General features: G+C 44.0%; 1 protein-coding gene and 1 non-coding gene across 5 annotated transcripts in view; one reads left to right on the plus strand and one right to left on the minus strand.

The window, feature by feature from the left end:
* LOC120894427 (mpv17-like protein) overlaps nucleotides 1-27,203 on the plus strand; it is a 139,916-nt gene that overhangs the window by 24,673 nt on the left and 88,040 nt on the right. For all 4 annotated transcript variants that reach the window (XM_040297000.1, XM_040296997.1, XM_040296996.1 and 1 more), the window contains exon 2: nucleotides 8,403-8,482. The gene's annotated coding sequence lies outside the window, so the exon portion shown is untranslated. The remainder of the gene's footprint in view (nucleotides 1-8,402; nucleotides 8,483-27,203) is intronic.
* Nucleotides 16,745-16,816, minus strand: Trnap-cgg. The gene has a single exon. It is a non-coding gene; the product is annotated as a tRNA-Pro (tRNA).

Genomic DNA, 27,203 nt, shown 5'->3' on the forward strand with positions numbered 1-27,203 from the left:
ATTTAAGATTATCACGTGACCAGAAAACTGACAAAAAACGTGATGGTTCATTCGTAGCAAGTATCACGAGGCTACAGTTGTTTTCAAAGAGCTTTTGGAATGAAATAAGATACACACTCGAGCCCAGAAGTACGGTGACCTAAATTGCTTTTCTCTTGGCTCACATGGCAACGTGCTTTTATGTTGGTTTTGCTACATAATTTCGGTCGAGGCCTTCGCTTCCCTTCTTTAGTAGCCGAAGCACCGTTGAAAGTAAATAACTAATAATCGTCACGTCTCTCACACACACAGTGGGTTATGGCCACCTTATGCTGTCATTAGAACTGGTCCAAAATTGCGAGAGTGGCTGACAGTTTCATGTTCATTTCGTTATTACGTTGAATTATTCAGCAAACTCTCACAGCGAATGTGACAAGATGTGACAAAACGTGGGCCCCGTTCGCCCCTTTAATCTATGCTCGCATGCCAAATGATGGGCAACAGAGGCGTTGCTCGTTGCGTTCGATTTTCGTAAAGAAGCATCTGCGTGCTCCCTCCTCGCCTATTAATCCATTCACGCGCCGGTGTGAAAAACTTTGCACCAACTCGCGTTTAATTAATTTTAATTGATTTATATTCGTGCGAATCCGAACACATCCCGTCTACTGCCTCCTAAGGGGTTTTGAGGGTCGTGGACGGTACGTTGTGTGACTGGGGAGTGGGAACTCTGTCCCCGGGACCGGAAATTGTGCCTCAGCTTAGCGTGTGTGCAGCGTTATTTATCTTCGCAAACACGCGCTCGCATGCACACACAAGCAAGCTGCAAAACAGGAGCGATTGATTCAATTTCTCACCATCGTTTGAAAAGTTCCCCGTACCCCGGGCGGCGGGGAAGCGTACCGATCGATCATGCCAATCTTAGTCTCCAAGTGCCGCCGCCACCGAGACACGAGAGGAGTTAGAGAAAAGCCAAATCGATTCATTTTATCTCCGCTCGGGAGAGTGGTGGTGCCTTTTCTTTGTGTCTCCGCGCCCCGTAAGGCGTCGCTGGAGGGATTTTGTGGTATTTTTATCGCTCGTTTCAATGATAAATGGGGTCCTTTCTTCGGGATGGGATGGGAACGATCCCATTGCTGGGACAGGCACGATAAGGCCGTCGCATGTGCTGTAACAAATTGTGGAAAAGTTTTCAAGTTGGTTTAAATGCTTACGAGGACATTGAAAGTAAGGAAAATGTGTAGCAGCACTGAAATGCAAATAATGTTACTTTGAAGGAATTTATGGAAGGGAACATTCTCAAAAACATAAAACTGTCTTCCTTTTACAATCAAAAGCGTTCATTTCGACATGAAACTCATTAACTGATGAGGTTAGCGTCTGTTTGATGATTCAATACATCCAGTATCGAAGGCCGAGATCTTCTGGAACAGAGAAAGTCTTCGATTTGTTTTGTAATGGAATGATTAATGCGACGACACACTGCACCATGTGGATGTCGTTGGTTGCTGTGCGCTGGCTGAAATCAATCTGATTCATGTTTCCAACACGCCAAGAAATTCTAAATTTTTATTGATCCTCATTTTCAGCCCAAGTCCAAGGCAACGGGTGGGTAAAGCCGTATCTATGTCAGCGAAATACGACGAGTTCTTCTGGCGTTCGCGTCTTACATTGGCTTCCCATGCAGTCGTCATGGACGTCGTCGTCGTCGTCGCAATGGGAGAGGCCCGAGACCCGCATGTGGGAAGTAAAATGTCATCGATACAAAATTAATGCCACTCCCGAGCTCTGTCGGACGTTATTTGTACCGAACGGTCGCCACATTTCTTTCGCCAGCACAACCTCCACACCCCGAACGATGTACGAAGCGAACGGTGGGTGGGTAGGCGCGCATGAAGAGGCTAGAGGGGAAGCCCACCAAGCGAGGAGACGGAGTTCGGGCCGCGCGAAGGCAGATGGGAAGAAGCAGAAAAAGTGTTGTGTACATGGTGATAATTAATCTGATTCATAAATCATGCTTTACACGCTGTATATTCATTAAGATAAATGATCCGAGCACGGCGAGATGGCGACCGAGTGTGTGCGTGTGCGTATGTGCTTTGGTGTATGCGAGAAAGATGTTCATTTACAACACCGTACGAGAATTGTACGATGGAAAATGTGTACTCCCCGGACAGGGGCGAGGGAAGCGAAACCAAACGGCAATGCAATTGCAATGATTTTTGCTTGCTTGCTTGTGAAATGTGTACGACTGTGGCAGTGCTTGTGAACCCGCCATCAGCTGAGCGACAGAGACATGGACGAGTGCCATGGGCCCGCGGAAACTGGCCAACGGATAAGAAGATGGTGAAGCACACCACACCAAGATGTAACCGAAAGGATGACCTCCATCAAAATGCTAATGCACGTGCGCCCCGGTGCATTGTGATGTGCCGTGCAGTGTGGCGAAGGGGTCGAGCGTCGCAGTCCGTTGACAGCCGGAACTTGTCCATATTTGCGTGCCCGTTCCGTGAATGAAATGCTAATGAACGATGCAAATGGGAGGGATGGGATGCAGCAGCCGATAGATGCGAGCGGGAAGAAGGGAGGGAGGGGGAAACAAAACCGGCTAGTGCCAACAAAACAGCAACCACCCGGCACGAATCCGCTGCTACATCCGAAACGCTCCAAAATGGGTGGCTTTCTGCTGAGCTGGCTGGCCTGAGGTTGTGATGAACAATCTGTAAAAGAAGAAACGCATTTCGTTGCGGTATTTTGATGCGACCAAAGGGGGAGTGTCCCTTCTTTGCCCTTGCGATCACTATCCGAACCCAGTTTCAGCGATATTACACACACACATCGCGCGAGTGCGTCCGTTTTGTGCAATCGCGCATCGACTGACTGACTGAACTGATTAATAGATTAGCCGCACCGCGTTCGTGTGTAAGCGCAAGTCACAGGGTTGCCAGAACTCGTTTCTGTGATTTGCATCGCGGCAGTTCAGGGATTTTCCCTTTCAAATGAGGCGGGATTGAAGGGGAATGCATTCATTTATTAGATTTATCAATCGAAACCAGCTTGGCTTCGCAATTTGGTTTACAGAAACGCAGTATTGAAGTTGGCGGTGAGTGGAGGGCTATGCAAATACAAGCAGTATTTGAAAATCACCTGATATACATAGTTGAAGAAGAAGAAAAAAGTCACCAATAATAGATGCTTGTATGTCACTTAATTTACTGTTTCTGTGAGAGGCAGGCTGTCTCGGGTCGCCGGGTTTTGTTTTATTTATTGTCAGGCTCGTCCATTTGCAGACGATTGTTTTTGGATTGATTCATGTTTAAAATATTGTAAAGATAAACTATATAAATTAAATAGAGAAAAATAATCAAAAGTTTTCATTACTTTAGTGTAAAGTGTAAATTATAAAATAAAACAAAGGAACATACAGTTCATTGCACTATTTATTATACTTTAAGTTTTTATACTATTGCATGTATAAACAGATTTTCATAATTTTTCAATATTGATAGGCTAACTTTACTAATAATGACTGATACACTAACTGTGACTGAAATCAACATTATTTTTCCTCGGAAAAAAATAATTTATTTTTATTTATTTTTTATAACTCTCGGCTCATCTTTAAAACCAAATACATTGTAAAATCTCGGTGAATCATTAGTTCCATACTGACCGCTTCGATGTGTACCATAAAAATGACTCTTTGTACTGTTGCGCTAAGAACATTAAATCTTTGGATAAATAAACAATAATAATATTAGAGAACTTTGAATTACGTTTGCTGGAGTTAAACCTGTGTTTGGATTACCTATACTGTAATGGGAAGGTCTAAATTACTACTCTTTATTTCGATTTTTAATTTGAATATTAGGTGTTTTCTATCCTTATATTCGAGACGACTCAATGTGTCGTGTTGTATACAGGATTTTGAAATTATTTTGCGAAGTGTGCTGCATATTAGGGTTTGACAGCTGTGACTATTTTTTACTGGCCCAACATAATTCGTCCAAGTTTAATTTTCACATATCATGATATTACAGTGCGTAACGCGGTCTATTCAATTCACAGAAATGTTAACGAACAATGTTGGGCAGAATTTGTAAATGCTAATTATTTAGTGGAAGAAATATGGGTTATGGGTTGAACGATTGAATAGTTTATGTCCTCTCCTTTCCCTAAGTTTCTTATGTGCTTAAGTTTGTGCATGAAATATGTAAAAGTGTGTAGAACAGTGTAAAATCCATAGACAAAGCTGCACCTCAAAAACCTGTCAAAATTATTGTTCAACGAGTGAAATTAACATTGGGACAGTACAATTTCGTCGTAGGTGTCAATATAAGTTTGTAATGAAAAGTTCTTTTTCAACGTTCGTTTTCTTGACAAAATCTAGTCGAGACTATCAGTGCCAATTGTAATTTAGTTCACTATGAAGACTGCGTTTTAATGATACGAAACAAGATTAACGACGCAACGCACTATCACTTCTTATCCTTACAGTAAGATACTGAATGCCCGAAAAGGTTTTTAGTATGTGACTCTTGTTATTCTAAACAAAAGTTGCGCGGCACAGCATCGTACTACATGCGTCATTTGTGCCGCAGTGCAATTAGCTCACTGTTCGCTACCATTCGAGGGAAGTGGAATGGGGTGGAAGAGGTAAGGGTACAACCCGTGGTAAAAGTACACAAGATTCGATTACACCCTGTGTGTGTCCGCGGCGAATGGGTTTGGGTTTCGGTTGCGAAAAATTCCAACACCCCGCGAGTGCTGCGCGCACATTGCTGTTTGCCGTTGCTGCAGGCGTGAGTGTGACTTTGGCATTTGCTTTTCTGTTCGTGCAAAGACCACACCGACCGAAACTTTCGCTCTTCCATTCCCTCTCCCTTTCTGCACGGTTTCCCCCATCTGCACGGTGCTAATTATTTCGTGCCACATCAGGGGCCACTGCAGCAACAACGAGAGCGTTTGCCAAATAACAATCATTTTAGACACCGTGTCAACCAACTCAAGCGAACGACCGACCGCACCACACTCGGTCCCGATCCGTACGAAACCCAACCCCTCCCCCTCCCCTCCCTTTCGCACATGTAAACGAGGTTAAGCAAACAAAAAGTGGTCAAACAAACATTAGCGCGTTGGACTGGCGCGACACTCGGAGGGAGGGCCAAATGTGTACAGAGGCAGAAGCGGCCGCAGCGCGAAAAAGGGCCACGAGCACACCGGGAGACCGGGGCCGCGACAGCACATTCCGTTGCCATTGACCATTGCGCGACTCCACACACCCGTCAAGAAGTTGCATGTGAGCGTGAGAGTTCTTGCAAAAGGGGAAGAATGGCCAACGAAACGGATCCTCGTTCTGTGTCCGGGGTCAGGCAGGGTGCAATTGATGAATTAGTCAATCGATTTTCTGCAGGTACCATTACCCGATGCATCGTCGTTCCCTGTCCTCCGCCCTTGGCCAGCTGGCTGTTCTGTGCGAAATTTCCGACAGACGAAGAATTGCGTCGGTTCACCAGAGAACGGTGAACGTACAAAAACCAACCCATCTTCTCCAGCTCGGGTAAACACAATACCAAACTCCGACCAACGCAGCAGAACCCGAAACACATACCACCGAGGCCCGCCGGCCTGGCGAGGGGTTTTTCAAAGATAATCATCCTTTTCCGCTGGCGGGCGAAAGATAAATATTTACAAACGGTCCGCGCGGCCCCGAACCTCCCTGCCGGTGACGCGGACTTCCCTCATTCACCCCCTTCACGAGAGCCTGCGAGAGCCGGAATTCGATCCGTTTCGTCTTGGCAAACACACAAAGCCGCCGCGCGCCCCCTTTCCATTGCCCGGCGGCCTCTCCTTCTCACCGGGTCTGTGTGATCCCGGTGCACCTTTCAATGGCGGGAATGCATTCTTCCTCCTCCCGGGGGCCAGACAGGAAAAGGTTAACACGAAGCAGTTAAGCCATTTGCTGAATGCTGTTTTCCTTCACTATCTTTCCTTTCCGCGCGCTTATTTGCTTCCAAAAAGCATATTTACCCTTTTATGAAGCGAACGCCTCACGTTCACGTTCTTGGCGGCGAGATTTGGAGAATGCGCGTTTTCGGTTCCGTCGTGTCGTTGTTTTCTTTTTCCAGCAGGATTTTTTTTTTGCTGCTGCTGGCCTCGGTCGGGCTTTTCTTTCCCTTCACCTTCGCGCGCGCCCTTCGTTCCTGCTCCGAAATGCTCTCGAAAAAGATCCAAAATCAATAAATGAATGTTTAATGAGAGTTAAATTTTCAAATTGTACAACCGTGAGCGGGTACAGTCGGAGTGTTGGCGGTGTTGGTGTTATTTTTTTTCCTTTTACCTCTCCCCATGCACCCGCAGAATAGGAAATATGAGCAGAGTGGTTATTGTGGCCGCCGACGGTGGCTAAATAAAGGGCACGGTGTACGGAATAAGGAGGAAACTAAATATGCATTTTCCAAAGCATTAAATATTTATGCAGACACGATCGAGTGGTTTCGGGATCAGGGTTTCGGTTTCCCGTTGCTCGGTGGTTTGCTTTTCCAAAATGCATTCGATCGGGGACTGTTTTTCACCATCGCGAGGTGGTGCTTCGGTGCTGTTTGGGAGGCGGTGGTGCGGTTTGCAATGCAAGTAGTGCGCCCAACAGTCGGCAGCTATTCTGGCGAACACTTTATTCGAATTCGTAGCAAGTTTATGAAGGGTTTGTCCGTGTAAAACTTGCTACCAACCAAACCCATTCTGTAGGCGGGTGTGTGTGGTGCAACAGCGTAAAACCGCAGCTCAAAGCTAAAAAACTGTCGATTCGCGTGAATGCTCAGCGGCGATTGTCTGTGCTGGTTTCGATCTTGCATTACGGTTCAATCTTTGTTGATGCGGGTTTTGTGTAACCGCATAGCATATCGGGGTTCACGCAGTGCGATAAATTAGAGCCACAACCAATCGGACTGAGTACAGGCAGTACTAGCTGCCGTTGATACAATTTATTACTGTTTTCGTGTGTCGCAAAAAAATTTTAATTCAGACATTTTTCTTTTCGCGGAATCGTTTGATGAGGCGTTTGAAATAGAAAAAGATTAGGTCCGTATCGGAAATGGATTTGAATATACCGTGCCCCCATACGTAGACCTAACTTCCTGCAATGGGAAATCAATATACCACTGAAAGCAAAGCCCCATCAGTGATACAGGCAAGCCGGCCCTTTGCCGACACTGGTTGTTAGGATAAATACGAAGAAGAATATGATTTTAAACTTTATGCTAAACTTAGTCATTGTCAGCATATCCAGCGAGCATTTTAATCCGGAGCTTTCATCTGAATGGGAACATTATAAACACGAATTTCAATTGCTATCGGGATCCTCACGAGTGCGTGGGCTGTAAAGCGTAGGATATGTATATAATCTTGACTTTACTGTTTCTTTTTTACCAGAATACTAGCAAGTTAGATAGACTCTAATGTTAGCAAGGTCAAGGTTATATACAGAATAGCTCGTAGTTAATTTGATTGATGTGTTAACTTGTTTAAACCTTTGAGTTTTTCCACTGGTACCTTGATTGAATCATATTGCAAATCAAAAGGCTCGTTATGAAATCAAGTTTTGGTCATTAATTGGATAGGAGATGAAGACTGCTCTCTATATTATAAGAAAACTGTTGGTCCTTCTGAGTATCGATCACTTAAAAATACTTGGTTTTCTATTTAAAGATTTCTCACCTGATAAAGATCGAAACCTTTTAAAGAGTGTTCTGTGTTATGTGTTAAAATGTAACTCCTGGACTAAAACTAATCATGTTTTGATTGAGTTAGCATCTGCAAAACTGAAGGATAAGGGTATAATATTACTATACATATATTCGTTGTAATTGAATTGATATTTATGAATCGAGTTTGGAGTTTAGATACCATCATTCGAATTGTTGTGGAAACAAAATCTTCAGGGTGTAAATGTTTGTTATCATGTGAGAACTTTAGTTAGGACTAACTATCCGACTGCGAACTCAAAAAGTCTCGAAAGCCTGAATAGGCTGGCATGTTTGCGTAAGACGTTAGGCCAAGTAGTAGAAGAACAAGCAGACGTGGATTAGAAAATAACTCAGTTAATGGATATCCTGCATTGCATGAACGCTTGCTATAAACAGTTACCGTATTTAATCAAAAGAAGGTATAGTTCTTTACTTTCACATCCATCCGATCAAATATTTGAATTAAAAGCTCTGCAAAACTAATTGAAAAGTGCTCACGTAACAGTTCTCGGCGAAGATACCATTGTTGCCTCTGATCTAAGGCCGAAAAGAGAACTTCTTCCGTGGTCTGCCCCAGTGCGCGCGCGTATGTTAGTAAAAATAATTTCACATAATTCATGTGCTCTGGCTGTAACACCTACTAATTTATGTTCTCTGCTCTCCGATAACGCGCGTTTGCAGGATCGTCCCGGGTGCCATTGCGAGTACCGCCCACACACAACCGCCGCTCACTGCGTGTTGGAAGTCGAGCATCCTAGAAGGTGAGTAATGACGGTTGGCTACATCGTTCAGCTGTTATGTAAAATCGTCTACGAGAACCTCCGACCCGCCGAACGACGAACCGGTGCGCCACTGACCACGGCAGCAGCAGGTCTGTGTGTAATTTGCTCCTTCCGCAATCTTTCTCGTGCCATCTTTGCTCACCTTACACTCCCCTAGTTTGTCGGGTCCATCCTCGATCGCTGCTGCTGCTGCAAGCCCCCTATAATCAATTTCAGAAATTTAATGCCCACCCTCAGGACGCCAACTACAGGGAAACTGTTGGTGGAAATACGAGTGGATTTTTTTTTTCGCGTAGAGGTGGAAAGTCAAGAACGTGGCGGACACATTTCGTCTTCAATCAAGCGGCAATAAATGAAATGAAGCGACCACTGACCACCACCGACCGACCGAAAGAGTGAAGCAGCAAATCTTCTTCTGCGCAGCACTTCCTCAATCCTCGCAGCGCTCGTTTGGCGGCTGAGAAACAATCACTTAAAACCGCAAAGCTAAATTACCCCTAGCCCCCATGGCCACGCACTACGCAGGCCCCAGTCGGGGCTGCCTTTGTTGCTTCGGGCGGCATACACCGCATCTAATTGACTTCCTGTCGTTGGAAGGGACGTGTCCGAGGCTTTTGATTCGATTGCGATCGTTGCGTTTGCACACCGGGAAGTGTGTGTGTGTGTCTGTGTGTGTATGTTTTCTTGCTTTTGTTTCTGGGCAGTTACAAAAGTCCATTCTTTCCACAGGCCAAAGCGACAGCCAAATCACGCCGAACGCGGTTTGAAGGGTTGTAAGTAATAAAAGAAAAAGCTAAAAATACTTACCCAAGATAGCGCGAGAACCATGTTGATGGACAAACAGGCGGTAGGGCAGGGTTCGTGCAAACCCTTGCCTTGACGCAGTATGACAAGTGGTGTAAATAAATAAAGTCATAAAACGAGTCACAACTCGGCTAGTTGTGAGTGAACGCGGTGGTTCTCAAAAAAAGAAAACCCGTGTCGCTGCCGTTACGCACGCTATGGCAATCACTTGCGAGTTTGACGCAGAGTGTGTGCGGCTACAGTTCATGGAGGTGCACGCTTTGAATGTGTTTATTTCATGGCACTTCGAGTTGGTCCGGAATTGGTGCTTGGGAAATGCAGCAGGTGTGAGGAGGAACACTCCAGCCGGACACAAAACCTAAATTGTCATGTTTTAGCTTTTAGCAAATGTCGAATGAGGCCTCGAGACACTCTCGATCAACTATCGATTTACACGCCACAGTACACACACACACGCTTCCGTGACGCTGGTGGGACTGGGACTACAACAACACTGTAATCGGAACCAGGATCAAACTGTCTTTTTGCTTAGCATAAGAACGGGGCCGCGCATGCAAATCGATCCGAGGCTGGCCATGTCACCGTTGAGATTTAAGTTTCACCCGAGTAAGGGCAAGGCATACAGTCGTCAGCGTAAACTTGGTAGCGCATTTGCATTGTTAGCACAGACCTCTGTGATGTCGTCGTCGTCGCCATGGTTGAGCTGAATAGAATGGGTTTTTTTTCTATTGTTTGCGCCTTCATCGCTAATCATGCCGTACCGTTCCGTTTTTCTTCCGTTAACCGGCTTAAGGGTTTGCATTTGGCTGGCGAAGCGATTACACAGCATTGTTTGGTATGCGGTAAATGTTTTGTGTTAGTCTGTTCGTGCACGTTGAACCTGGTTAAATATATTAAAGTATGGTCGTTGTTTTGTTTTGTTATTATGAATATGCTTACAAAACACTTGTAACATGATTCATCTTACATTTTGCCCAACGAATGTAGGTAGTATTTTACAGCATTATGGTGCCCTTGTGTGAAACTTTCAGCTGTTTTACTTCCACGATAATTGCTCTGCATTACAAATTAATCATGGCAATAAAATACAGTGCTACGAAGAAGAGAAGAAAAAAACACGAACTTAAACATCTATTTTTTGTTTCCTTCAACTCGCATTTTTCCCCCTCAATGAGCTACTTTTCATCGAACAAACGTGTGGCTGTGAGGGGCAGGGTTTTTTTCTACTTCTCGCTCTCTCGATTTTTTGTTATGCCCTGATCATCGTGCCTAAGTTTTACGGTTGAGTGAAAACAGACTTGAAACATGTTAATGTTCGCTTTAATCATGCTTTGTTATTGCTGTTGTTTTTTTTCTACCTTGATCGAAGCAACTTTTTCATTGTTCAAACTTCCAGTTTGATTAAGGCCACAAGCCCCGTAAGCTGATAGTAGGAGAATGGAGGTTTAAAACCGTGAAATAAATCATGCCGCTCAAAATGTATCAACATTCGAGCGAGTGCTGCTAATCAATCGTAATTTGGAATGCTATCAAAACGCGAGAGCAGGAAGTGCAGGGGCCGCGCATTTGATTAATATGCCGAGAGTCGTGTCGTGTGCTTCACATTAACGACCTGTGCTAATCTCGCAGCCGATGGTGATGTGTTGTTACCAAAATAGAACGAATTGTCGAGGCCTTTTGTTTTTTGACGGTTTGTTTTTGTTTTCTTCCCACGGAAGCTTTCATAAACCTTGTCATTTGCGTCTAGAAATTTCAGATTTGTACAATCAACCAAAATCTTCTCCATCAAAGTTTTCGCCCAAGCTGAGTCTTGATCTATTTCATCACAGTTTCTTCGACAAACAGACACAGAGTACAAGAGCCGTGACAAAAACATCACGATTCTTCCGTGACGAGTAGTTGGACATACTCACACCCCTAATTATACGAAATTGCCGTGCCGTGCAATGTCCCGAGCGAGGTAAGAGACCATATCGCACCGTTCGGGTTGGTTCGGTCCGGAATGCTAATGGCCGCTAATGACACCGGGGCACCCAGAGATTTAAAAAAGTTAAATGAAGCGATAATGTTTTATGGATCCGTTTTCACGCGCCCCAGCAAAATGGATGCGATGCTTGGTGGGCTATGCGGCAAGTAAACAAAATTCCGTTTGTTGCGGTCAGTGTTGCGCCAGTGCATTCACACCACAGAAGAGTCGGCCAACCGTCGCCGTGTGTAATTGTTTCGTTCCGTTTCTACAGGAGGGGATCTTCTAGCTTAGGGCCAAGAGGTTTCTAGAACGCTGCGGATGTCTCGTGACATTTGCGTATCAAGGCTCAACGCACAAAAGAGGGTTGCGCACGAGACCTCACAGCGAAAGACATAATCGAACGTTCAAAACCACTGATCCCGTCCCGTTGGTTGACGCTAATGAGCTTTGATCGATTTTTCCCTGTCATGAGTTTGTGGGGAGCCAGAGCCCTGGACGGTGGGAATTGACCGCACGGCAGACGGACCGCAGTGGACGACGGTGGCTTAGGTTAAACCCACGGGCCCCGGAAGCACACAAAACCCCGATGAGGCGGGTCCCCGATAGTAGGGTAGAAGTTGAAATGCCTGTGATGGATTATGATGTCAGCAATGATTGAGTCATGGCCGAAGTCCCCGCCGGAACGAATGGGTTGGGAAATGGTCCGGTCCAGAGCAAACCCCGGCTGGATGAGCTGTGGGGTTTTGAAATCAAATAAACCAGAATGATTAAGTGATTTACGCGGTGCTGCAGCTGGGAGTTTATGACGCTTAGTTCATTACGGGCGGGTGTTGAGGAGATAAGGCGGCAATTTGATGTAAGATCGATTTTTGTGCTATAATGATCGATATTTATTACGTGTTTTTTTTCATTCTCTAAGTTTTATGACATATTGAATCAAAAGCTCTGAAATTTAGAGTTTTTTAGTTTACCAATTTACAAATGTATGCATTCTCCATAGCGAGGCAATGATCATACTAGGGGTAAGGTAGACAAATATTTTTGTTACGTGTTTGTCTCTTATCAGCTGCCGGCAAGCTTTGCCCGCTAATGCTTATTAGTATCATTAACGTTAAGCAGTTTGCGACAGGGCAACGAGGAGGATACAGCAGCTATGCGTGATGATGCACCCTTAATGCCTTAATTCCATTTGCCCGCTACCGGGGCTGCATTTCGTTGCCAGACTTGAAACGGCCAGGGGATTCCATACCAAAAGTCGGTAGCTCAAAATTGGTCATGCGTGAGTTGCGCGAGGCTACGGAGTAGATCGGTCTGTTTGAGCCAGTCTTAACAACGGGCAAGGCAACAGAAGTAAATGCCGCCGTCTTATCGCCCCGACGTATATCATTAGATCTGACGACAGATTAGGCAGGGAGACAGGGATACAAGAAGAAGTGGCAAGACGAGAAGAGGAATTACGTGAAGGACTGGTCCGACGATTACCTGAAAATCCTTCTGCACTCAACCGGTCGGTAGTAATGCCGTCTTCGATGCGTCTGGCTCATTAGTCGAAGATAGCGATAGGAGTGGAATGGTCATGTTTGGTTACTATACTTGGAGATAGGTTTAGTTTTACTGGTTTGCTGTCTGTTCTCCAGGGCTCTAATCTGGTACTTTTTTCGGGCAAAACACATTACCTGTGGTGGTGGTTCAATTAAGGACCGAGGTACAGATGATTTCTATTTGGGAAGTTTACTTCCGGTCTTATCGACTTCCTTGCCTACTGATAACGTTTTATGAGCTGTAAATCTAACGAGATGTACACAAGAGATTGCAAGGAAGTTGGTTTAGGCTTAGCGTGGACCGGCTCTTTGAACCGAACAGTAACCTGGTTTTGGTAATGAGTGCATGACTAATCAGGGCGTTAAAGTATGCGCCTAATCCTGGGAATGTGTGTTCCCATTGCAAAGCTGGATCGGTTGAGTATCGTGATAAGCGAACAATCGGAAGCTTAGTGAACGTAAATTCCCTTAGTCCTGCTTAACGCCATGTCGATAAGCTGGACTTAAAAAGTGGGACTAGTAATTTTAATAACATGTACTTCTTAGTATCTGAGTTCCTGCGGTATCCTAATCTGACACCTTTCATCGCATAGTTTCGCTCATCCTTTTTTGATCTCCTAAAGGAGGGTATTCGTTTTCTCCGCAATGAATGGATTTAATGATAAGTCTGTGGTTTGGTGTTTAATTTCTCAGTGCCTTCAGCTTAGACGCACTGTAAGTTCTGTAATGGAACTCAAAGCCGCTTTTGCTCGAGGGGAGATGGATGGACCCAGTGGAAGTTGGATACCACGCAAGCTTAGTACACATTCCTCCTGGGAACACAAAGGGCTGCTACAGGCAGGGGTATCCAATCTCCCTTTGTGATTAGATACGCCTCCGGTGGCGGATTTCGATCCGCGAATCGATTTTTCGATTTCCTCCACCCCTTGTCTAGAACGAAATGGCTCGAAATGAAGAAACGCTGACCGTCCCGCCTTGGAGAGCACTGTTGTTTGATGGCCATCCCCATTCGATCGTCGTACCTGCGACGACCGCTGCAGGGCAAAGGCGCTTTATTGTGACGAGCCGGATCGAATTCGAACGGTTCGGTTCGAAAAGGGAAGCTTAATCAGCACGACGTGAAGCAAAACGCCAGGAAACGACTTTTCAACTTTCAAACCTCCGCGCTCATCCGCTGGGAGTCTCGAACAGACGGACAGAGAGCGCAAACCAGGTGTATTTTCGTCCGTTTCACCTCGCCTGTGGTTGCCGTTTTTGGTTTTCCTTCTCGGTAGAAAAGTTTAATCGTGAAACCTAATCTTATACCTTCGCCTACGCTCGCCGGTATTTGTGTGGCACGTTAAGGGGCTTACCAGCTATTGTTCTGCGAGAGCAGCGGAAGTTTAGTTCAGTCGTTTGTTTGCGTCTTTTGTGCTGGTGGATGGAGGTGAGGGTAAATAGTTCTCCTCTGGCGGATGAGCTCATCGGGGAACGTCGTTGTGTGTAGCTTCTTTCAAACGGCTGCACAAGAAAGTGGATGCACTGACGTTACATTAACTGCTGATGACTACACAAGGTTCAAGAGGGTTTTGTGTAAGAATCAACCGTGGTACGGCTAGTGGCGATTCTACGTAGTCAACTGTAGTACGACTGACTCCTGTGTTTAAAGACCATTATATAGCACTTTTTCGAAAGTTTTGGAGGTTTCTTATTCATTTTGTAATAAACACTATTAACTGCTTGAACATGTATTTGAGATTCGTTGAAATATAGCTGAAATATATTATCTCACGAATTTCCCATTTTCTATCTTAACATTGACACTACTCCCAGAGAGAATTAAGAAATAAAGATTTTTGGCATAATATCAAGCAGCACAGCTAATGCAGTATCTAGTCCAATCTAATCTACAACATGATTAAACTGAGTCATAGCTTACTTGTGAATGGTATTTGTAATGTTATTCAATTATGTCATTTAATCATCAATTAATTAATTTTGCCATTTCAAATTGAAGCCTTTGAGTGTAATTTCGTTTGAAAGGGCCAACAAGGTCCATTAAACTGAATAATTCCTTAGACCTACTTCCTAACTCATGTCATACTACTATGAAAATGGAAATGAAAAGAGTCTAATATGTGCAAATGTACCATTCGTTTAGTGAAAATCTTGAGAATTATTGCATTCGTTGAATAGTTTTATGTTCTTATCAAGACTAATTAGTTAGTTTTTCTTACCACATATATGTTATTTTTATTTAGATTGATTTCATACACAAGCAAGATTAGAACTTGGTGTAAGCTCATTAGGTACTCAATGCATGTTTTTCCTTGACACGTCATGAAATGTCTTGAGAATGTTTTTTCGTGAAAATTTAACTCAATATCCCCCTAAGCCTAAAGGCTTAACAATGACGATTGAATAAACGATTTCATTGTAAAAGATTCCACCAATTTTAAGGAGATTGTTGTGGTTCGGTTTCCGTGGACTCAACCCATAGCAGCAAGCATTGCAAGCAAACAAACAAAAACACTATCCATCCAAAGTTGGCGTACATGTCTCTCTCCCTTTTAAGTGCTTTTTGCACTGAATTTATTTCGATCGCTATCGCATCCATCAATCGATTACCGGGCAGCATAATACACGTCGTGAATGGAGCACACATCACAGGGGATTGGTCGGTCGTGGGAAGGGGTGTAGGTGAGGGTGATGGTAAGCGGCCGGGAGTTGTTATGTGTGAGCAATGCTTGACTGGGTCGTAATAAATTCACCGACCTATCTCAAGATAAACTGTCGTATATGGCGTTCATTGGAAGAGGGAGGTAGGAAAAAAAAGAAAGAAACATACACAACACTCTCCCTGATACGATGAATGCAACGAATCACCGGACGCGCACCCGCCACTGACGACGACGACGGCATCATGAGAAATCGGAGTAAAAAAAAAAGAAACACAACAATCCCAAACAACTAGCGGAATGAGCATAAACAACAACGCCGGTGCTGGGGTTGCCTGGCAACGATACGATGCGATGGTTGATGGGGCAGGATGATGTTGGAGAGCAAAACGCGAAAAGAATCACCAAAACAGAAATGAAACGAAGAACAACATCTCGCAGTCTCGGACGGACAACAAGCAGCCAACATCGTGTCTCGCGCCATGCTGCGGCTTTGGGGGGCTTGAAACGTTAAGCAACACACATACACACACATACTCTCGAGCACATAGTAACACATGCTGACACACAACGCAGACCACTGGTGGCGTAGTGGACGGAGTGAATAGAAGTGAAGGGGCTGGTGGTGGGGTGATGATGAGCGGCGAGGGGCGAGGACAGGTCGAGATCAAATTAAGGCAGATATGTGTTAATCGTCGTTAATGGTTAATGGGGGTAATTTTATTTCCATTCTTCGACGACGCCACCGTTGTCTTTATCGTGAGACGGTGGAAAATGTAAGGGATTGTAAGAGAAAAAGAGTGAGAGAGAGAGAGAACAGTATATAACTGTTCGTGTGTAAAAGGGAAAGCAGAGAAACCCTATAATAAAATGACAGTAAAATGGTTAGAAAATTTGCTTCTGTTGCCGCATTTACAATAATTTTAAACTTTCCATGCTGTGTTATCGTTTTTTTGTGCGCTCCTTTTTAACCTTTTCATTATTTTGATTGTTTCACCAGCTGGTAAAATATTGCGCTTTTGTAAGTGGTTTCAGAAAACTGCGGGTAATAAAATCCAATTAGGTTACACGAAATACCAAAAAAGAAGACAAGCTTACAAATAATATTTAATGGTAATTTGTTCGAAGGATAATTATTGTTAAATGCTATGGCTATTAAATGTTTCAAAAATTATTTAGTAAAAAGAAAATGGGTACTAACCCACCAGACCAACAAAGGATTATGTGCTTGAAAAATAAAAGACGATTGCCAACAAAAAGAATCCATCGCGGGCTCGTCCGGGAATTGAACCCGGGACCTCTCGCACCCGAAGCGAGAATCATACCCCTAGACCAACGAGCCGGTCGAGTGGTGCGGCTCTTATTATGCTACAGAAATCGAGGCAACATACACAGCTGCACAATTCGAACGTCATACTAAAAGAGAAAGTACAAATCAAAGTATAATTGGAAATAAAGTCAAGTCTGCATTCGTGGTACGAAATAATACAACGCCATCCATGCTTTTCTAATGCCTGGAATGAATTTGGAATTCCATACCATTGCGCATTGTTTACAATTCGCAGCGTGTTGTTAGATACTGTGGGACCAGATGTTGATTGTTGTGCAGCGTCATGCGCAAGAGTTGATTTAATCTCTCCGATGTTTCTATTTCCACGAACATCCACGTATTAAAGTATCGTTGTGATTGCAAACTGTGCAAATTCGCAGAATCCGTCTTTGCAATCCGGAGTTTTGAATTATGTTTGGATGAAAACTTTTCCGTAGAATTGAAAGTATTATGTTTCTAGTTTTTACCGATAGAACCCTGTTTTCTGCTTTCTGACGTGTCCCCCCGGGTTGGAACTGCAGACTCAATAGACCGGAATGGAGGGGAAGTCCAACGAATGGAATGAAATGGCGCTTCTTTGTTTTGGACGCTTGAAAAAGTAGAATGTCACAAACATCCAAAGCATATCTTTGTCGAGCATAGTTCTGGGAACGAGGACGATATAAAGGATGAATCTTTCATAACTTTGCTGCGAGCCGATTAAACATTCATGGCGGAATAAAAATGTGTTTTCAATGGAACTTTCGTTCTGCAGGGTAGCGATAGGGATTTGGAAAACTTTGAAATTCTAGTCTACACGTGACAAACGTGTTGTTTATCTAGCAATGGTTTGCTGTAGCTTGATTTTCATTGAATATTTCGCTGTGTAAAGTTTAAACATAAGCATTTTTAGGTTATACAATATATGACAAACTTTCTACTTTCAATTCGTTTATTAAATTTATTCTGTTACAACTCTTTCACATGGTTTCGCGAATTACTCTTCGTCCCGACCAATCAACGAAGGGGTAACAAACTTTTGCAACAAAAATGCCATTCACAATGAATATGGTGAGTTGTAATAGCAGCGTAGGGGAAAGGCCATTATTACAATGTCGCACGAAACTTACAACAGGTTCTGTTCGGTGGGTTAATGTTTTTCGATGACAATGCTCGACACTTATCGACCCGCACACGGAGGAGCATCTCTGTCCGCTGCGGGCGTGTGCCCGGGCAACCAGACCCTCCCGGTGTCAAGTGCGCACTCGTTTGATGGATCTGGTGGGACCGGCTGACAGAGGCAACCAGAGCAGCGAAACCAGTGTGCCATTAAACTGACAGATGTTACGGTCGGTAATTAATCCACGTCCCGGGCAGAGAACGATAATTACAATTTTGTGCTGAAATGTGCGCATCGTGTTGTTCTTGTCGCCGGGGTCGGAAAACCATCATATATCCTGTCGAGAAGCCTGGGGGCTTTCGGGCCTTTGACACACACACAGCACTGGTCGGTATCGTGTCCCGGTCAATGTTCAGTGTTTCACTGGTTTGAAGTGCAACCAAGCACTGGTTGAGGGAGCGGACCAGGGATTTTTTTTTTGGTGGGTAATAATTTCTGCTTTCAATGATTCTGAACATTCCCAGTTCGTTTTGATTGAGGCAATTACCTGCAACCGGTTCCTGGCGAGCGTCTGTCACTTTTTCGATCGTTCGGAGGGCTCTTTGTCGTGCTTTCCAACGGCGGTTGTCATCATCAGGTGAGGAGGTGATGATTTTAAATCGGGTCGGGTGATAGCTTACACAATTTGTCAGGTTTGCTTTATTCGTTATCAAAGGAGTTAGGAAAGCAAAAGCAATTTATTTTATTCATGATATTAAAAACAGATCTTTTTGGCTATACGCCGGAACATGTACAAAACACAAGCAAGTAATGATAGCAACTCACTCCTCACTTGTACCAAAGTGGCATTATTTTTTGCCAACGCACGCCAAACGCGCTTGTTCAGCGTCATGTTCAGTGTGCCAACGTTTACCCCGCGAAACTTCAGCTTTGATGAGTACTTCATGGTGTAGGTAAGGATACGTGTGCAAATAGTTTTAAATCGACCCCTCAAACAGTCAACATCCGGGCGGAGCGTAAACTCAATCCAGTACGACGAATCAAATCCGTGCAGAATAATTTCCCCTTCTGAAAAGCATGCGTAAAATTCCATCCTTGCAAAGAACAGCGAAGGTATAAACTGGATATCACTGGCACAGTCTACCATTTCTATCGTGACAGTGGGTTTCGTTCGCTTCACGCAACTAATTAAGCAGCCCGACGATAAGGGAGGAATGTGGATGTCCATGTACCCGAGCAATGGAGAGCTGATATGCGTCACCTTGCTGCAGAACTCGAAAGGTTTGTACTGCATCAGGAAGGTACCGTTCGTCGATTCCGGGTCGCATAACTTTTCGGTCTGGAGCGAGAGATCTATCACCGTGAACACTATCAGAATAGTATAGAACATCGTGAGTGTGTCCCACTACCGACTGGCATTCGTTAAGTAGATGTTAGTTTGATTTATAGAGAGCATAGACTGATGTCCTTGTGTCGTGTGAGGTGTGTCTCTGGGGTGTAATTTTGTAAGTACCAAAAAGCACTTAAATTACTGGATCGATTGTCTGACTTGATTTCAAAAATAGTGTTATAAGCATTAGAAGCATAGCTGAGAATGAGTATAGTGATAATAAAATGTCATGCAACTTAATCCCAGCTCACGTGTTATTACGCGTTACCCGACATTAATCTTTTTCAAGACGGTTGAGGATTTTTGTTATGCTTTTTATTGGTTGATATAAACAGTTTTTGGAGTATTACGTACACAGGAATAAATAATTGGATATTTGTTTAATGGTCTTTTATTGTTCAAATGGCTTTTTTGATACATGAGGAAAATATGATATATACATGTACAGAAACAACAAAACAAGTACTGATATTTTCAGATTACTACGTAAGCATCTAGCTCGGTTATTAGCGACTTCGTATGCGTATGGCTTCCAACTCGCTTTGTTGATGTTAAACTTGCTAACACCGATTGCAATGTGATTAAGCTCCGTATCGTAACTTGTGTAGTATGTTTTATAATACCGGAATATGATCATACACGACTCTGGCCGCTTGTGGCGCAAACAGTTTAAATCTGGCGTTAGCGTAAACTCGATGAAACGAATCGTATTATCCGCTCGCAGTATAATTTCTTCGTCCGTGTAACAGGTGAAAAATGTCATGTCGCTCAGCGTGATTGGAAAGTGCATCAATTCATCCTCACCGTTGCAATTGTATAATTCAATCCTAACTGCATCGGCAGTTCTGTTGACACAACCAACTGTGCACCCGAGACGGCCGGGTTGCACATACGAGACGTAAAGGGTAGAACGCGAAACGCGAAGGTTGGACACCTTACCACAAACGGCAAATGGTTTGAATTGGGCGACAGGCCACCCGCCCAGATACTGGCGCAGACAGCAAAGGTCCCACATCGTTTCCGTGCCGGAACAAAGCACCAGTGTGCCGGAGATAATGGTAAGGAAGAATGGTAGCTTCATTACTCTGTAGCAATTGGTGATGTACTGAGCAAGTAGCGAATAAGCTGGAGAAGTTTATACCGTCGGAAGGAAGCATATCTTCAGAGGCATATCTCAAGGGATCGATTAGGAAATAAGTGCTGTAAGACAGTTCGCGTAATCCCTACGTAATAGTTAAACGTATAATATCTTCATTGTTATGTGCATGAGAGCCTCAACAATGAAGTCTTGATGTAAATGGACAGCTTGTGTGCCTTACTTTTGGTGAATATTTCAATCGGATTTGAAATTCTTTCACTAAAAATTATAAGGTTTTATATTTTAAAGTAATTTCTGTATTTATTGCGTTGAGAATAATATTTTTGTTTACGCGTGTGTATGCTTGACGCATCGAAACACACAAATCATCAAACTTATGACCATCATTACATCCGAAAAATGTCTTAATTTTAGTGCATTATTTCTTAAACCCATTTTCCAAATGTTTTTGTTGACGCCGAGGTCCATGTTACCTTTTGCCCGGAATTGTCTGAGCTCGTCCAGCGATTCAAACTGCATTTCATACTTCGTTATACGTATGCAAACAACGTTCGCACGTTGTAGACAGGTAAGGTTCGGCTTGAGGTGTAGCTCGATCCGCAGCTTTCCGTGCTGCCCTCTGGTAACAAACAGTTCATCCGTGTAGTCCACCATGAACTCCATGTCAGTTAAACTGATCGGCAGGGTGAAGGAGTCCGCACCCTTGCCGCACGCATAGATGCCGATGCGGAATGCGTCATTCGTTTTATTCACACAGCCGATAGCGCACTGTGATTCGTTCAGGCCCACATTTGTTATGGTATTTTGAGCATCCTGCTCGGTGAAATTCGTTAAGCTGCCGCACAGGGAAAACGGGGAAAAAAACTCCACATATTGTCCGGAAAGGATGGTGCTGTACGAGACGCGACTACCTTGGTACGTGTCAGCCAAAGAGGCCGAAGATAGTAGCCACAGTGTTGGCAACAGTAGCAACTCCATTCTGGTTATTCACATTATGGAACGCTGGAAAGCACGGCAAGAGTATTATATATGCTTTTAAATGCTTCGAATACTGACCCCAGGGAATAATTTGTGTTTTTTGGTAATTGTTTCTAGTTCCCGTTTGTGACTCAGATCGAAAATTGGTATCAAAAATAATTTAATGGCATTCATTTGAAACATTAAGTTCCGTCATCAAATCGTTAATTCAACTCTGAACTGATATCCATACAGACATGAACTACGGTTATAAGTGCGCTGCTAATGGAATAACATTATACAAGTAAAATTGCGACGTTTGAGGACGTGTTTTATTATTTTCTGAATAAAATTACCATTTTTCGAAAACTGCTCGTCAAGCATGGGTTTTACTTTATTATGTTTTGTTTGCGACCCAACCCGCTCAGTGCGCTTTAAGTCTGCTTCATCCAGTCGCAAGCAATACTGGGACACTATAAAAAAATCCTGGATGGTAATAGGATTATGCCAATAGCTCTTGACGATGGTGTTGTGTTCAGCATATCTTGGCAGCGTGGTATCATCTTCCAAGAGCAAGGGTTGGCAATCACGGATAAACTATGCACAGGGAACGGTGGTGTATAATGCTCGACAGAATTTAGAGCTGAGTAAAATAATTTATTCAAATTACCCATAAATTATACTTTATCTTCACTAGCTTGTCCGGTGAAGCGATGCGGCTGCGCGGGATGGTAAAAACACATCCGTACAGGAATCGCAGTATCGATCGCCGTTCGTCGAGGCTGAAGGCCAGATAGTGTGCAGTAAAAGAAGTATCATGTAGAAAATGTTGTGGCCTTGCTGCCGAATCCAGTTGCTGACACATAGCGATGGACGATGAAAGTGATCTATCAATAGATCAAGGGAAAGGTTCGGGATCGCATGCAGTAAACCTGGTTGGAACTAGGTGCAATAAAAGTAGCAATGAGTGTACCTTAACAACGTCTGGAACACAGAATGACAGCACGGCTCTGCATTGGATGTCCTCCTAACTAAGCCAAAGCTCGTTTACGATCCGTTTGGAGTAATCGTTCTAATAGGCACAATCGATACGTTTTCATCCCTCTTCTCTGCCACGGCGAGGATGTTGCCATCACTCTTTTATTCGGAAATGTACTCTCATTTGGCTGAGGAGAAGTCGCGCATTAATTCCTAATCCCCACCATGGCAGAGCGCAGGACGTGTGTGTGTGTGGGGAGGGACACATTTATCTCGACTGTAAACTGTGTGAGCCGCGCGATTTAGATGATGACGTTAGGTGAAGCGCACATTCTAAATGCGGTCGTTAAGGGCTAAGGTGGTTCTGGGTTTCTGGTGGGCTGGATTGATTGTTTGGAGCTGAGCTTACGTTTTTTTTTTAATTTAAACTTTAAGATACGACAGTACCTATCTATCCAGCGAGATAAAAAGCGAGATCCTAAAATGGTGCGCCTCGAACGAGTAAAGTCTTCCCAAGGGGTAGTGATTCATATCGGCGCAGAGTTTTAGTGCCTTTAATTATGTTTACGATGCTTCTCGATGGGCAATCAGCCTAGAGAAATGTTCGACGATGGACTAATGAAAGATGAAGGTGGCGCGCGAGACTTTTCTACGGTTGGTGGTGTTTGAGCTATATTTTATAGCGATCGTTCTACGCGTTCCTTTCCTATAGCTTTTGTGATGTGAAGCACAACCTCCAACACTAATTCGTGTGTGTTGGTGTGCGCTGCTTGAAAGGTAATTAAGTTATTGCTCGAAACCCGGCTATCATTTGCCTGTGTTTCCCTCCACTCGAAATTTCTTAACGAACGTGAACGAGCCGAGAGCTGATGTCGTAAATTATGTTTAATTATCAAGCCCGCGAGTTATCAGTGGTTTTAATGGGTTTGTAAAGTTTTGCGGCAAAGCCCGGACAAAACGGCACAGGCAGCATACTTAGGTAAGGTGGCTCGCAGTAAGAACCGACCGAACCGAGAGGAAAGGTTGTCTACGTGTTGTGTTTTTGTTGGTGTGTTTGTTTGCTCCACGAAAACTAGAACACAGTCCCGACAGCAAACGAACGACAGCCATCAACACTCGGTTCCACTTTGGAAGAAAGAAACCGGTGTTGAGTAATCTCACGGGAGCACAAGATATCGGAAGATGCATCGAGAGGAAAGTGTTGTCATCTTTTATGGATGAATACTTTTTTGTCGTTGTCTCCGTTATTGTTGTTGCTGGTTTTGTTTGATACCACCTCGCCTGGAAGCGGGAAGGAAGAATAGCGAACATTTTCCATCACTCAGTGTCACGTTTTGTGCCGGCTGAACCCGGGATGGAAAGTTGTTCGGATGTTTGACTTGTTGTTGCGTTTTTTTTTTGTCCCGCATCTTTCTCGTTGTCCAAGATAATGGAGATCACAGATAAAGCACGTCTGTACGGCGGGGAAGGCTTTTCTGTCATAAAAAGCGAGCAAGAAAGGTAAACAGCCTCTTACTACACTCTACACCACTCACCATTTAAGAATGGAGCAGCGGTTTCATCGAGATATGCAGCAACCCCACCACGGAACGACCCAACCGCGCACCACCGCCGGGAAGAGTTTGTGCTGTACACACAGTCATCTGCCCCGTTTCTCCGTTGGTGCTGCTGGTGGTGGTGGCCGTTGTAAGCTATAAATTTATGGATTTTATAGCAATTTATATTCATTTGACTTACAATTCCGGAAAGAGGCGAACCTTGTCGGAATGGAATTTATGGTCGTTAGGGATAAGGCAGAGAAAACCGTACCCGTCTATATACAGTGTGTGTTGTAGATGACCGACAGACGAGACCGTCCGTCCGCTTCAGCAATTTCCCAACCCCAAGGTGGCTACACAGTGGTATTGGGTAGCCGAAGGATAAAAAAGAACATCAGACATGCCACAATAGGAGAGGGAAGATGGTTGATTGGGAGCTTGAGAAGTTGTGATCCCAATTTTGGGTGCAATTATGTATAATTGTAATGTTAGATGAAGATCAAAAGCGAATAGCGGAAGAACGGAAGAATCACGTTTAATGGTTGGCGGAGATGTTTTGTATCTGGCAAGTCATCTACACGTGCATTCAACGCGCGGATTTTTATTGAAATATTTTAATTAGGTCATACATTAGGTTATTGATGAACATTTGTTTTTAGTTTGTTTTGAACATTGCAGCTGGATCCTTTCGAATTTGATGGATTGAGGGCATAGTTCGCAGCTGTATTCAATTAATATACAATTCACTATACTATCGCAATATAGCAAGTATTATTCAATATTGCCACAGAAGGCGCTTACCAAGTACCAAACAACGGACATTTAAAATACAACACTTTAAAGACAGACACATGCTCTTGGCTTCCCTCAAAGGCGAGACGAAACTTGCTTCCAAGACGACGAAGGGAAGTGATAAAATAATAGTTCCTTTTACCAGTGCTTTCATTCACACCACCAGCTTCCACACTCCCCAGCAGGTTCGAAGCTGATTCGATTAAGAAATGTATTTTAAACAGGAAAAAACCGTACAAGAATAAAGGCAACTCAGGCCAAAGGCCAAAGAATATCACACCGTGTGCACCGAGGCAATGGAGATGAAAAGAAAGTAGAAGTTATGTGGTGGTGTTGCTGCTAGTGCTGTTCGCTCAATCGTCTGCCATCGTCACTTTGTGCGAGAGCATCAGCACAGCACCGAATCACAATTGACGACGGCGGAAGACTGCCGGCCGGTACATAATAAAAGCATTTGATAGCCAACCAACACCAGCGGCGAGTCCGCTCTGTTGGATTCCTGCCGTAGCACTCAAAGCCATTTTGTGCGATGTCAAATGGGGGATGCTTCTTCCCAACCATAGCTCAAGAAGCTTCACCAAACTAACGGACGTAGCTGTTGTGTTCCCAGGCAAGATGGTGTGGCCTGACGCTAGTGATGGAGGAGGATGTCATTGTGCCTTTTGTGCGAAGAATAAGTGTACTGGTTGCGAAATAAACAGTAACGTTGTTATTCAACTTTACTGTTTTGTTGTGCGGTGCCCAGCACCCTGCAAACTTTCTGTCGTCTAACATAGATGCTTGAAACCTGGACGATTGAGAAGTACCTCCAATATTTTACGCACTGGTGAGTTTGAAAATCATTTTAATATCAAGCATGCTCGGATGCGTTCGAAACACCATGGAGCTGGCCGGGAGCAGTTCTCTAACGTGCAGAGCCCGAGCATGATGACAAAAGGAATCGTTGGCATGGTGGTGGGTTAGGTTGAGTGTGTTAAACATGACGTTTTATACGTTTTTCACAGAGTGGAATGAAATTGAAGGAGTTAAAAATATATGTTAGAAATATGTACATAAGATTTTGCGAATTCTTAAAGGATAAGCAAAACAATGACCACTTCGGACACCTCAAATTGTCGAATTTGGTTCAAGTTACATTACATTACATTACAGTTATATTCTATTACATTAATTTGCGATGACTTTTAACATTAGTCATCTTTGGTTTGACCACTTTGGATCATTTTATACTTCAGATTTTTACAATGTTTTACCTTAACTTTATAAAAAATTAATCTAAATAATCTAGTTTTGTTAGCTATTGGGCGTAAATGTAATGGATTGCATCCAGTAATACAAAGCTACTCTGCAACAAATTATCCGAATTGCATGATCAAACTAGACAACAGAATAGCCAGTAGTTTGATGTCTGAGCTTTTGGGATTTGTCTTCATTTCATTTTATTGCTGTGCAGTCAAAACTCGTCTCATGTTTACATCCTGATTCGAATGAAGCACCCATTATTCTACCTGACCCTGATGCGATCAAAGATCCTGCCATATCCTGCAAACTAAACCCCTTCATTCGAAGATACCAGCTGATGCCCCGATGCGGTCTACCGCACCCTGCTGGGTTAGTAATTTCAAAGCAAAGCAGACATAAAAATCAACCATGCTGGGGGCGAATGAAATGCTAAACCAAGCCATACACACACACACACACACGCAATAATAAACCCCATGATCTTAAGGGAAGAAGCTTGTTGGAACGTTTTTTTGCTTTCATCCCGTCTTACTCCGCTCGTTCTGTCTCTCTGTGGTCACGATTTGGACACGTGAGACTGAATCGTCGGAGTCGAGTTGCAAAATGCAATGTCCATGCATATGAGCCTAGCACGCACGTTTGATGGTTGTTGTTTTTTTTTTTAGTTCTCATCAAACTCGAAACCCCTCGACATGGCCTCTTGATCGCAATGGCTCGGTTCTTATGCAGCTTTACCCACGAATCGATGCAATAAAATGGAATATTAAATTATGCTTCAATCGAGAAGGAGTGAATCTACCATGTCCGATGGACGGAGACGTGAGATTGTGGTGGAGGGTAAGAAATGCTGCCTCGGCGATGGGAACGAGAATCCGCTGACCCATGCCCGAGGGACATTCAATCAATGTTACGCCGAAAAATATGAGTTCGTCTTGTGTGCGCCTGTGTTTTGATCGATAGTCATCGTACGCGAACAAGCCACAAACGGGGCCCATCACATTATCATTTAGATGTAGTCTGCTCGTGAATCAATCAAGCGCATCAAGCGCGTAGCGAACGACTGCCCTTTCCGCGAGTCACCGAGAGCCGGCCGAATCTCCAAGGGGCATCTTGCAAGATCCGCGTAACCGATTGCCAGCGATTGCTGACCCTTGAAACACGGGCCTGTGCGGCGAAGAGAGGGAAAGCGTAACACATTCTTCACATTCCTTTCGTCAGCAGCTCGTACCATCTCACTGTGTGCGCTGGGGAGGCCGTGCTGTAATTAATCCGACCGTTCGTGAGTCGTTATTTTTGGACCTCGC

Source organism: Anopheles arabiensis, chromosome 2 (assembly GCF_016920715.1).
Source record: "Anopheles arabiensis isolate DONGOLA chromosome 2, AaraD3, whole genome shotgun sequence".
NCBI lineage: Eukaryota > Metazoa > Arthropoda > Insecta > Diptera > Culicidae > Anopheles > Anopheles arabiensis.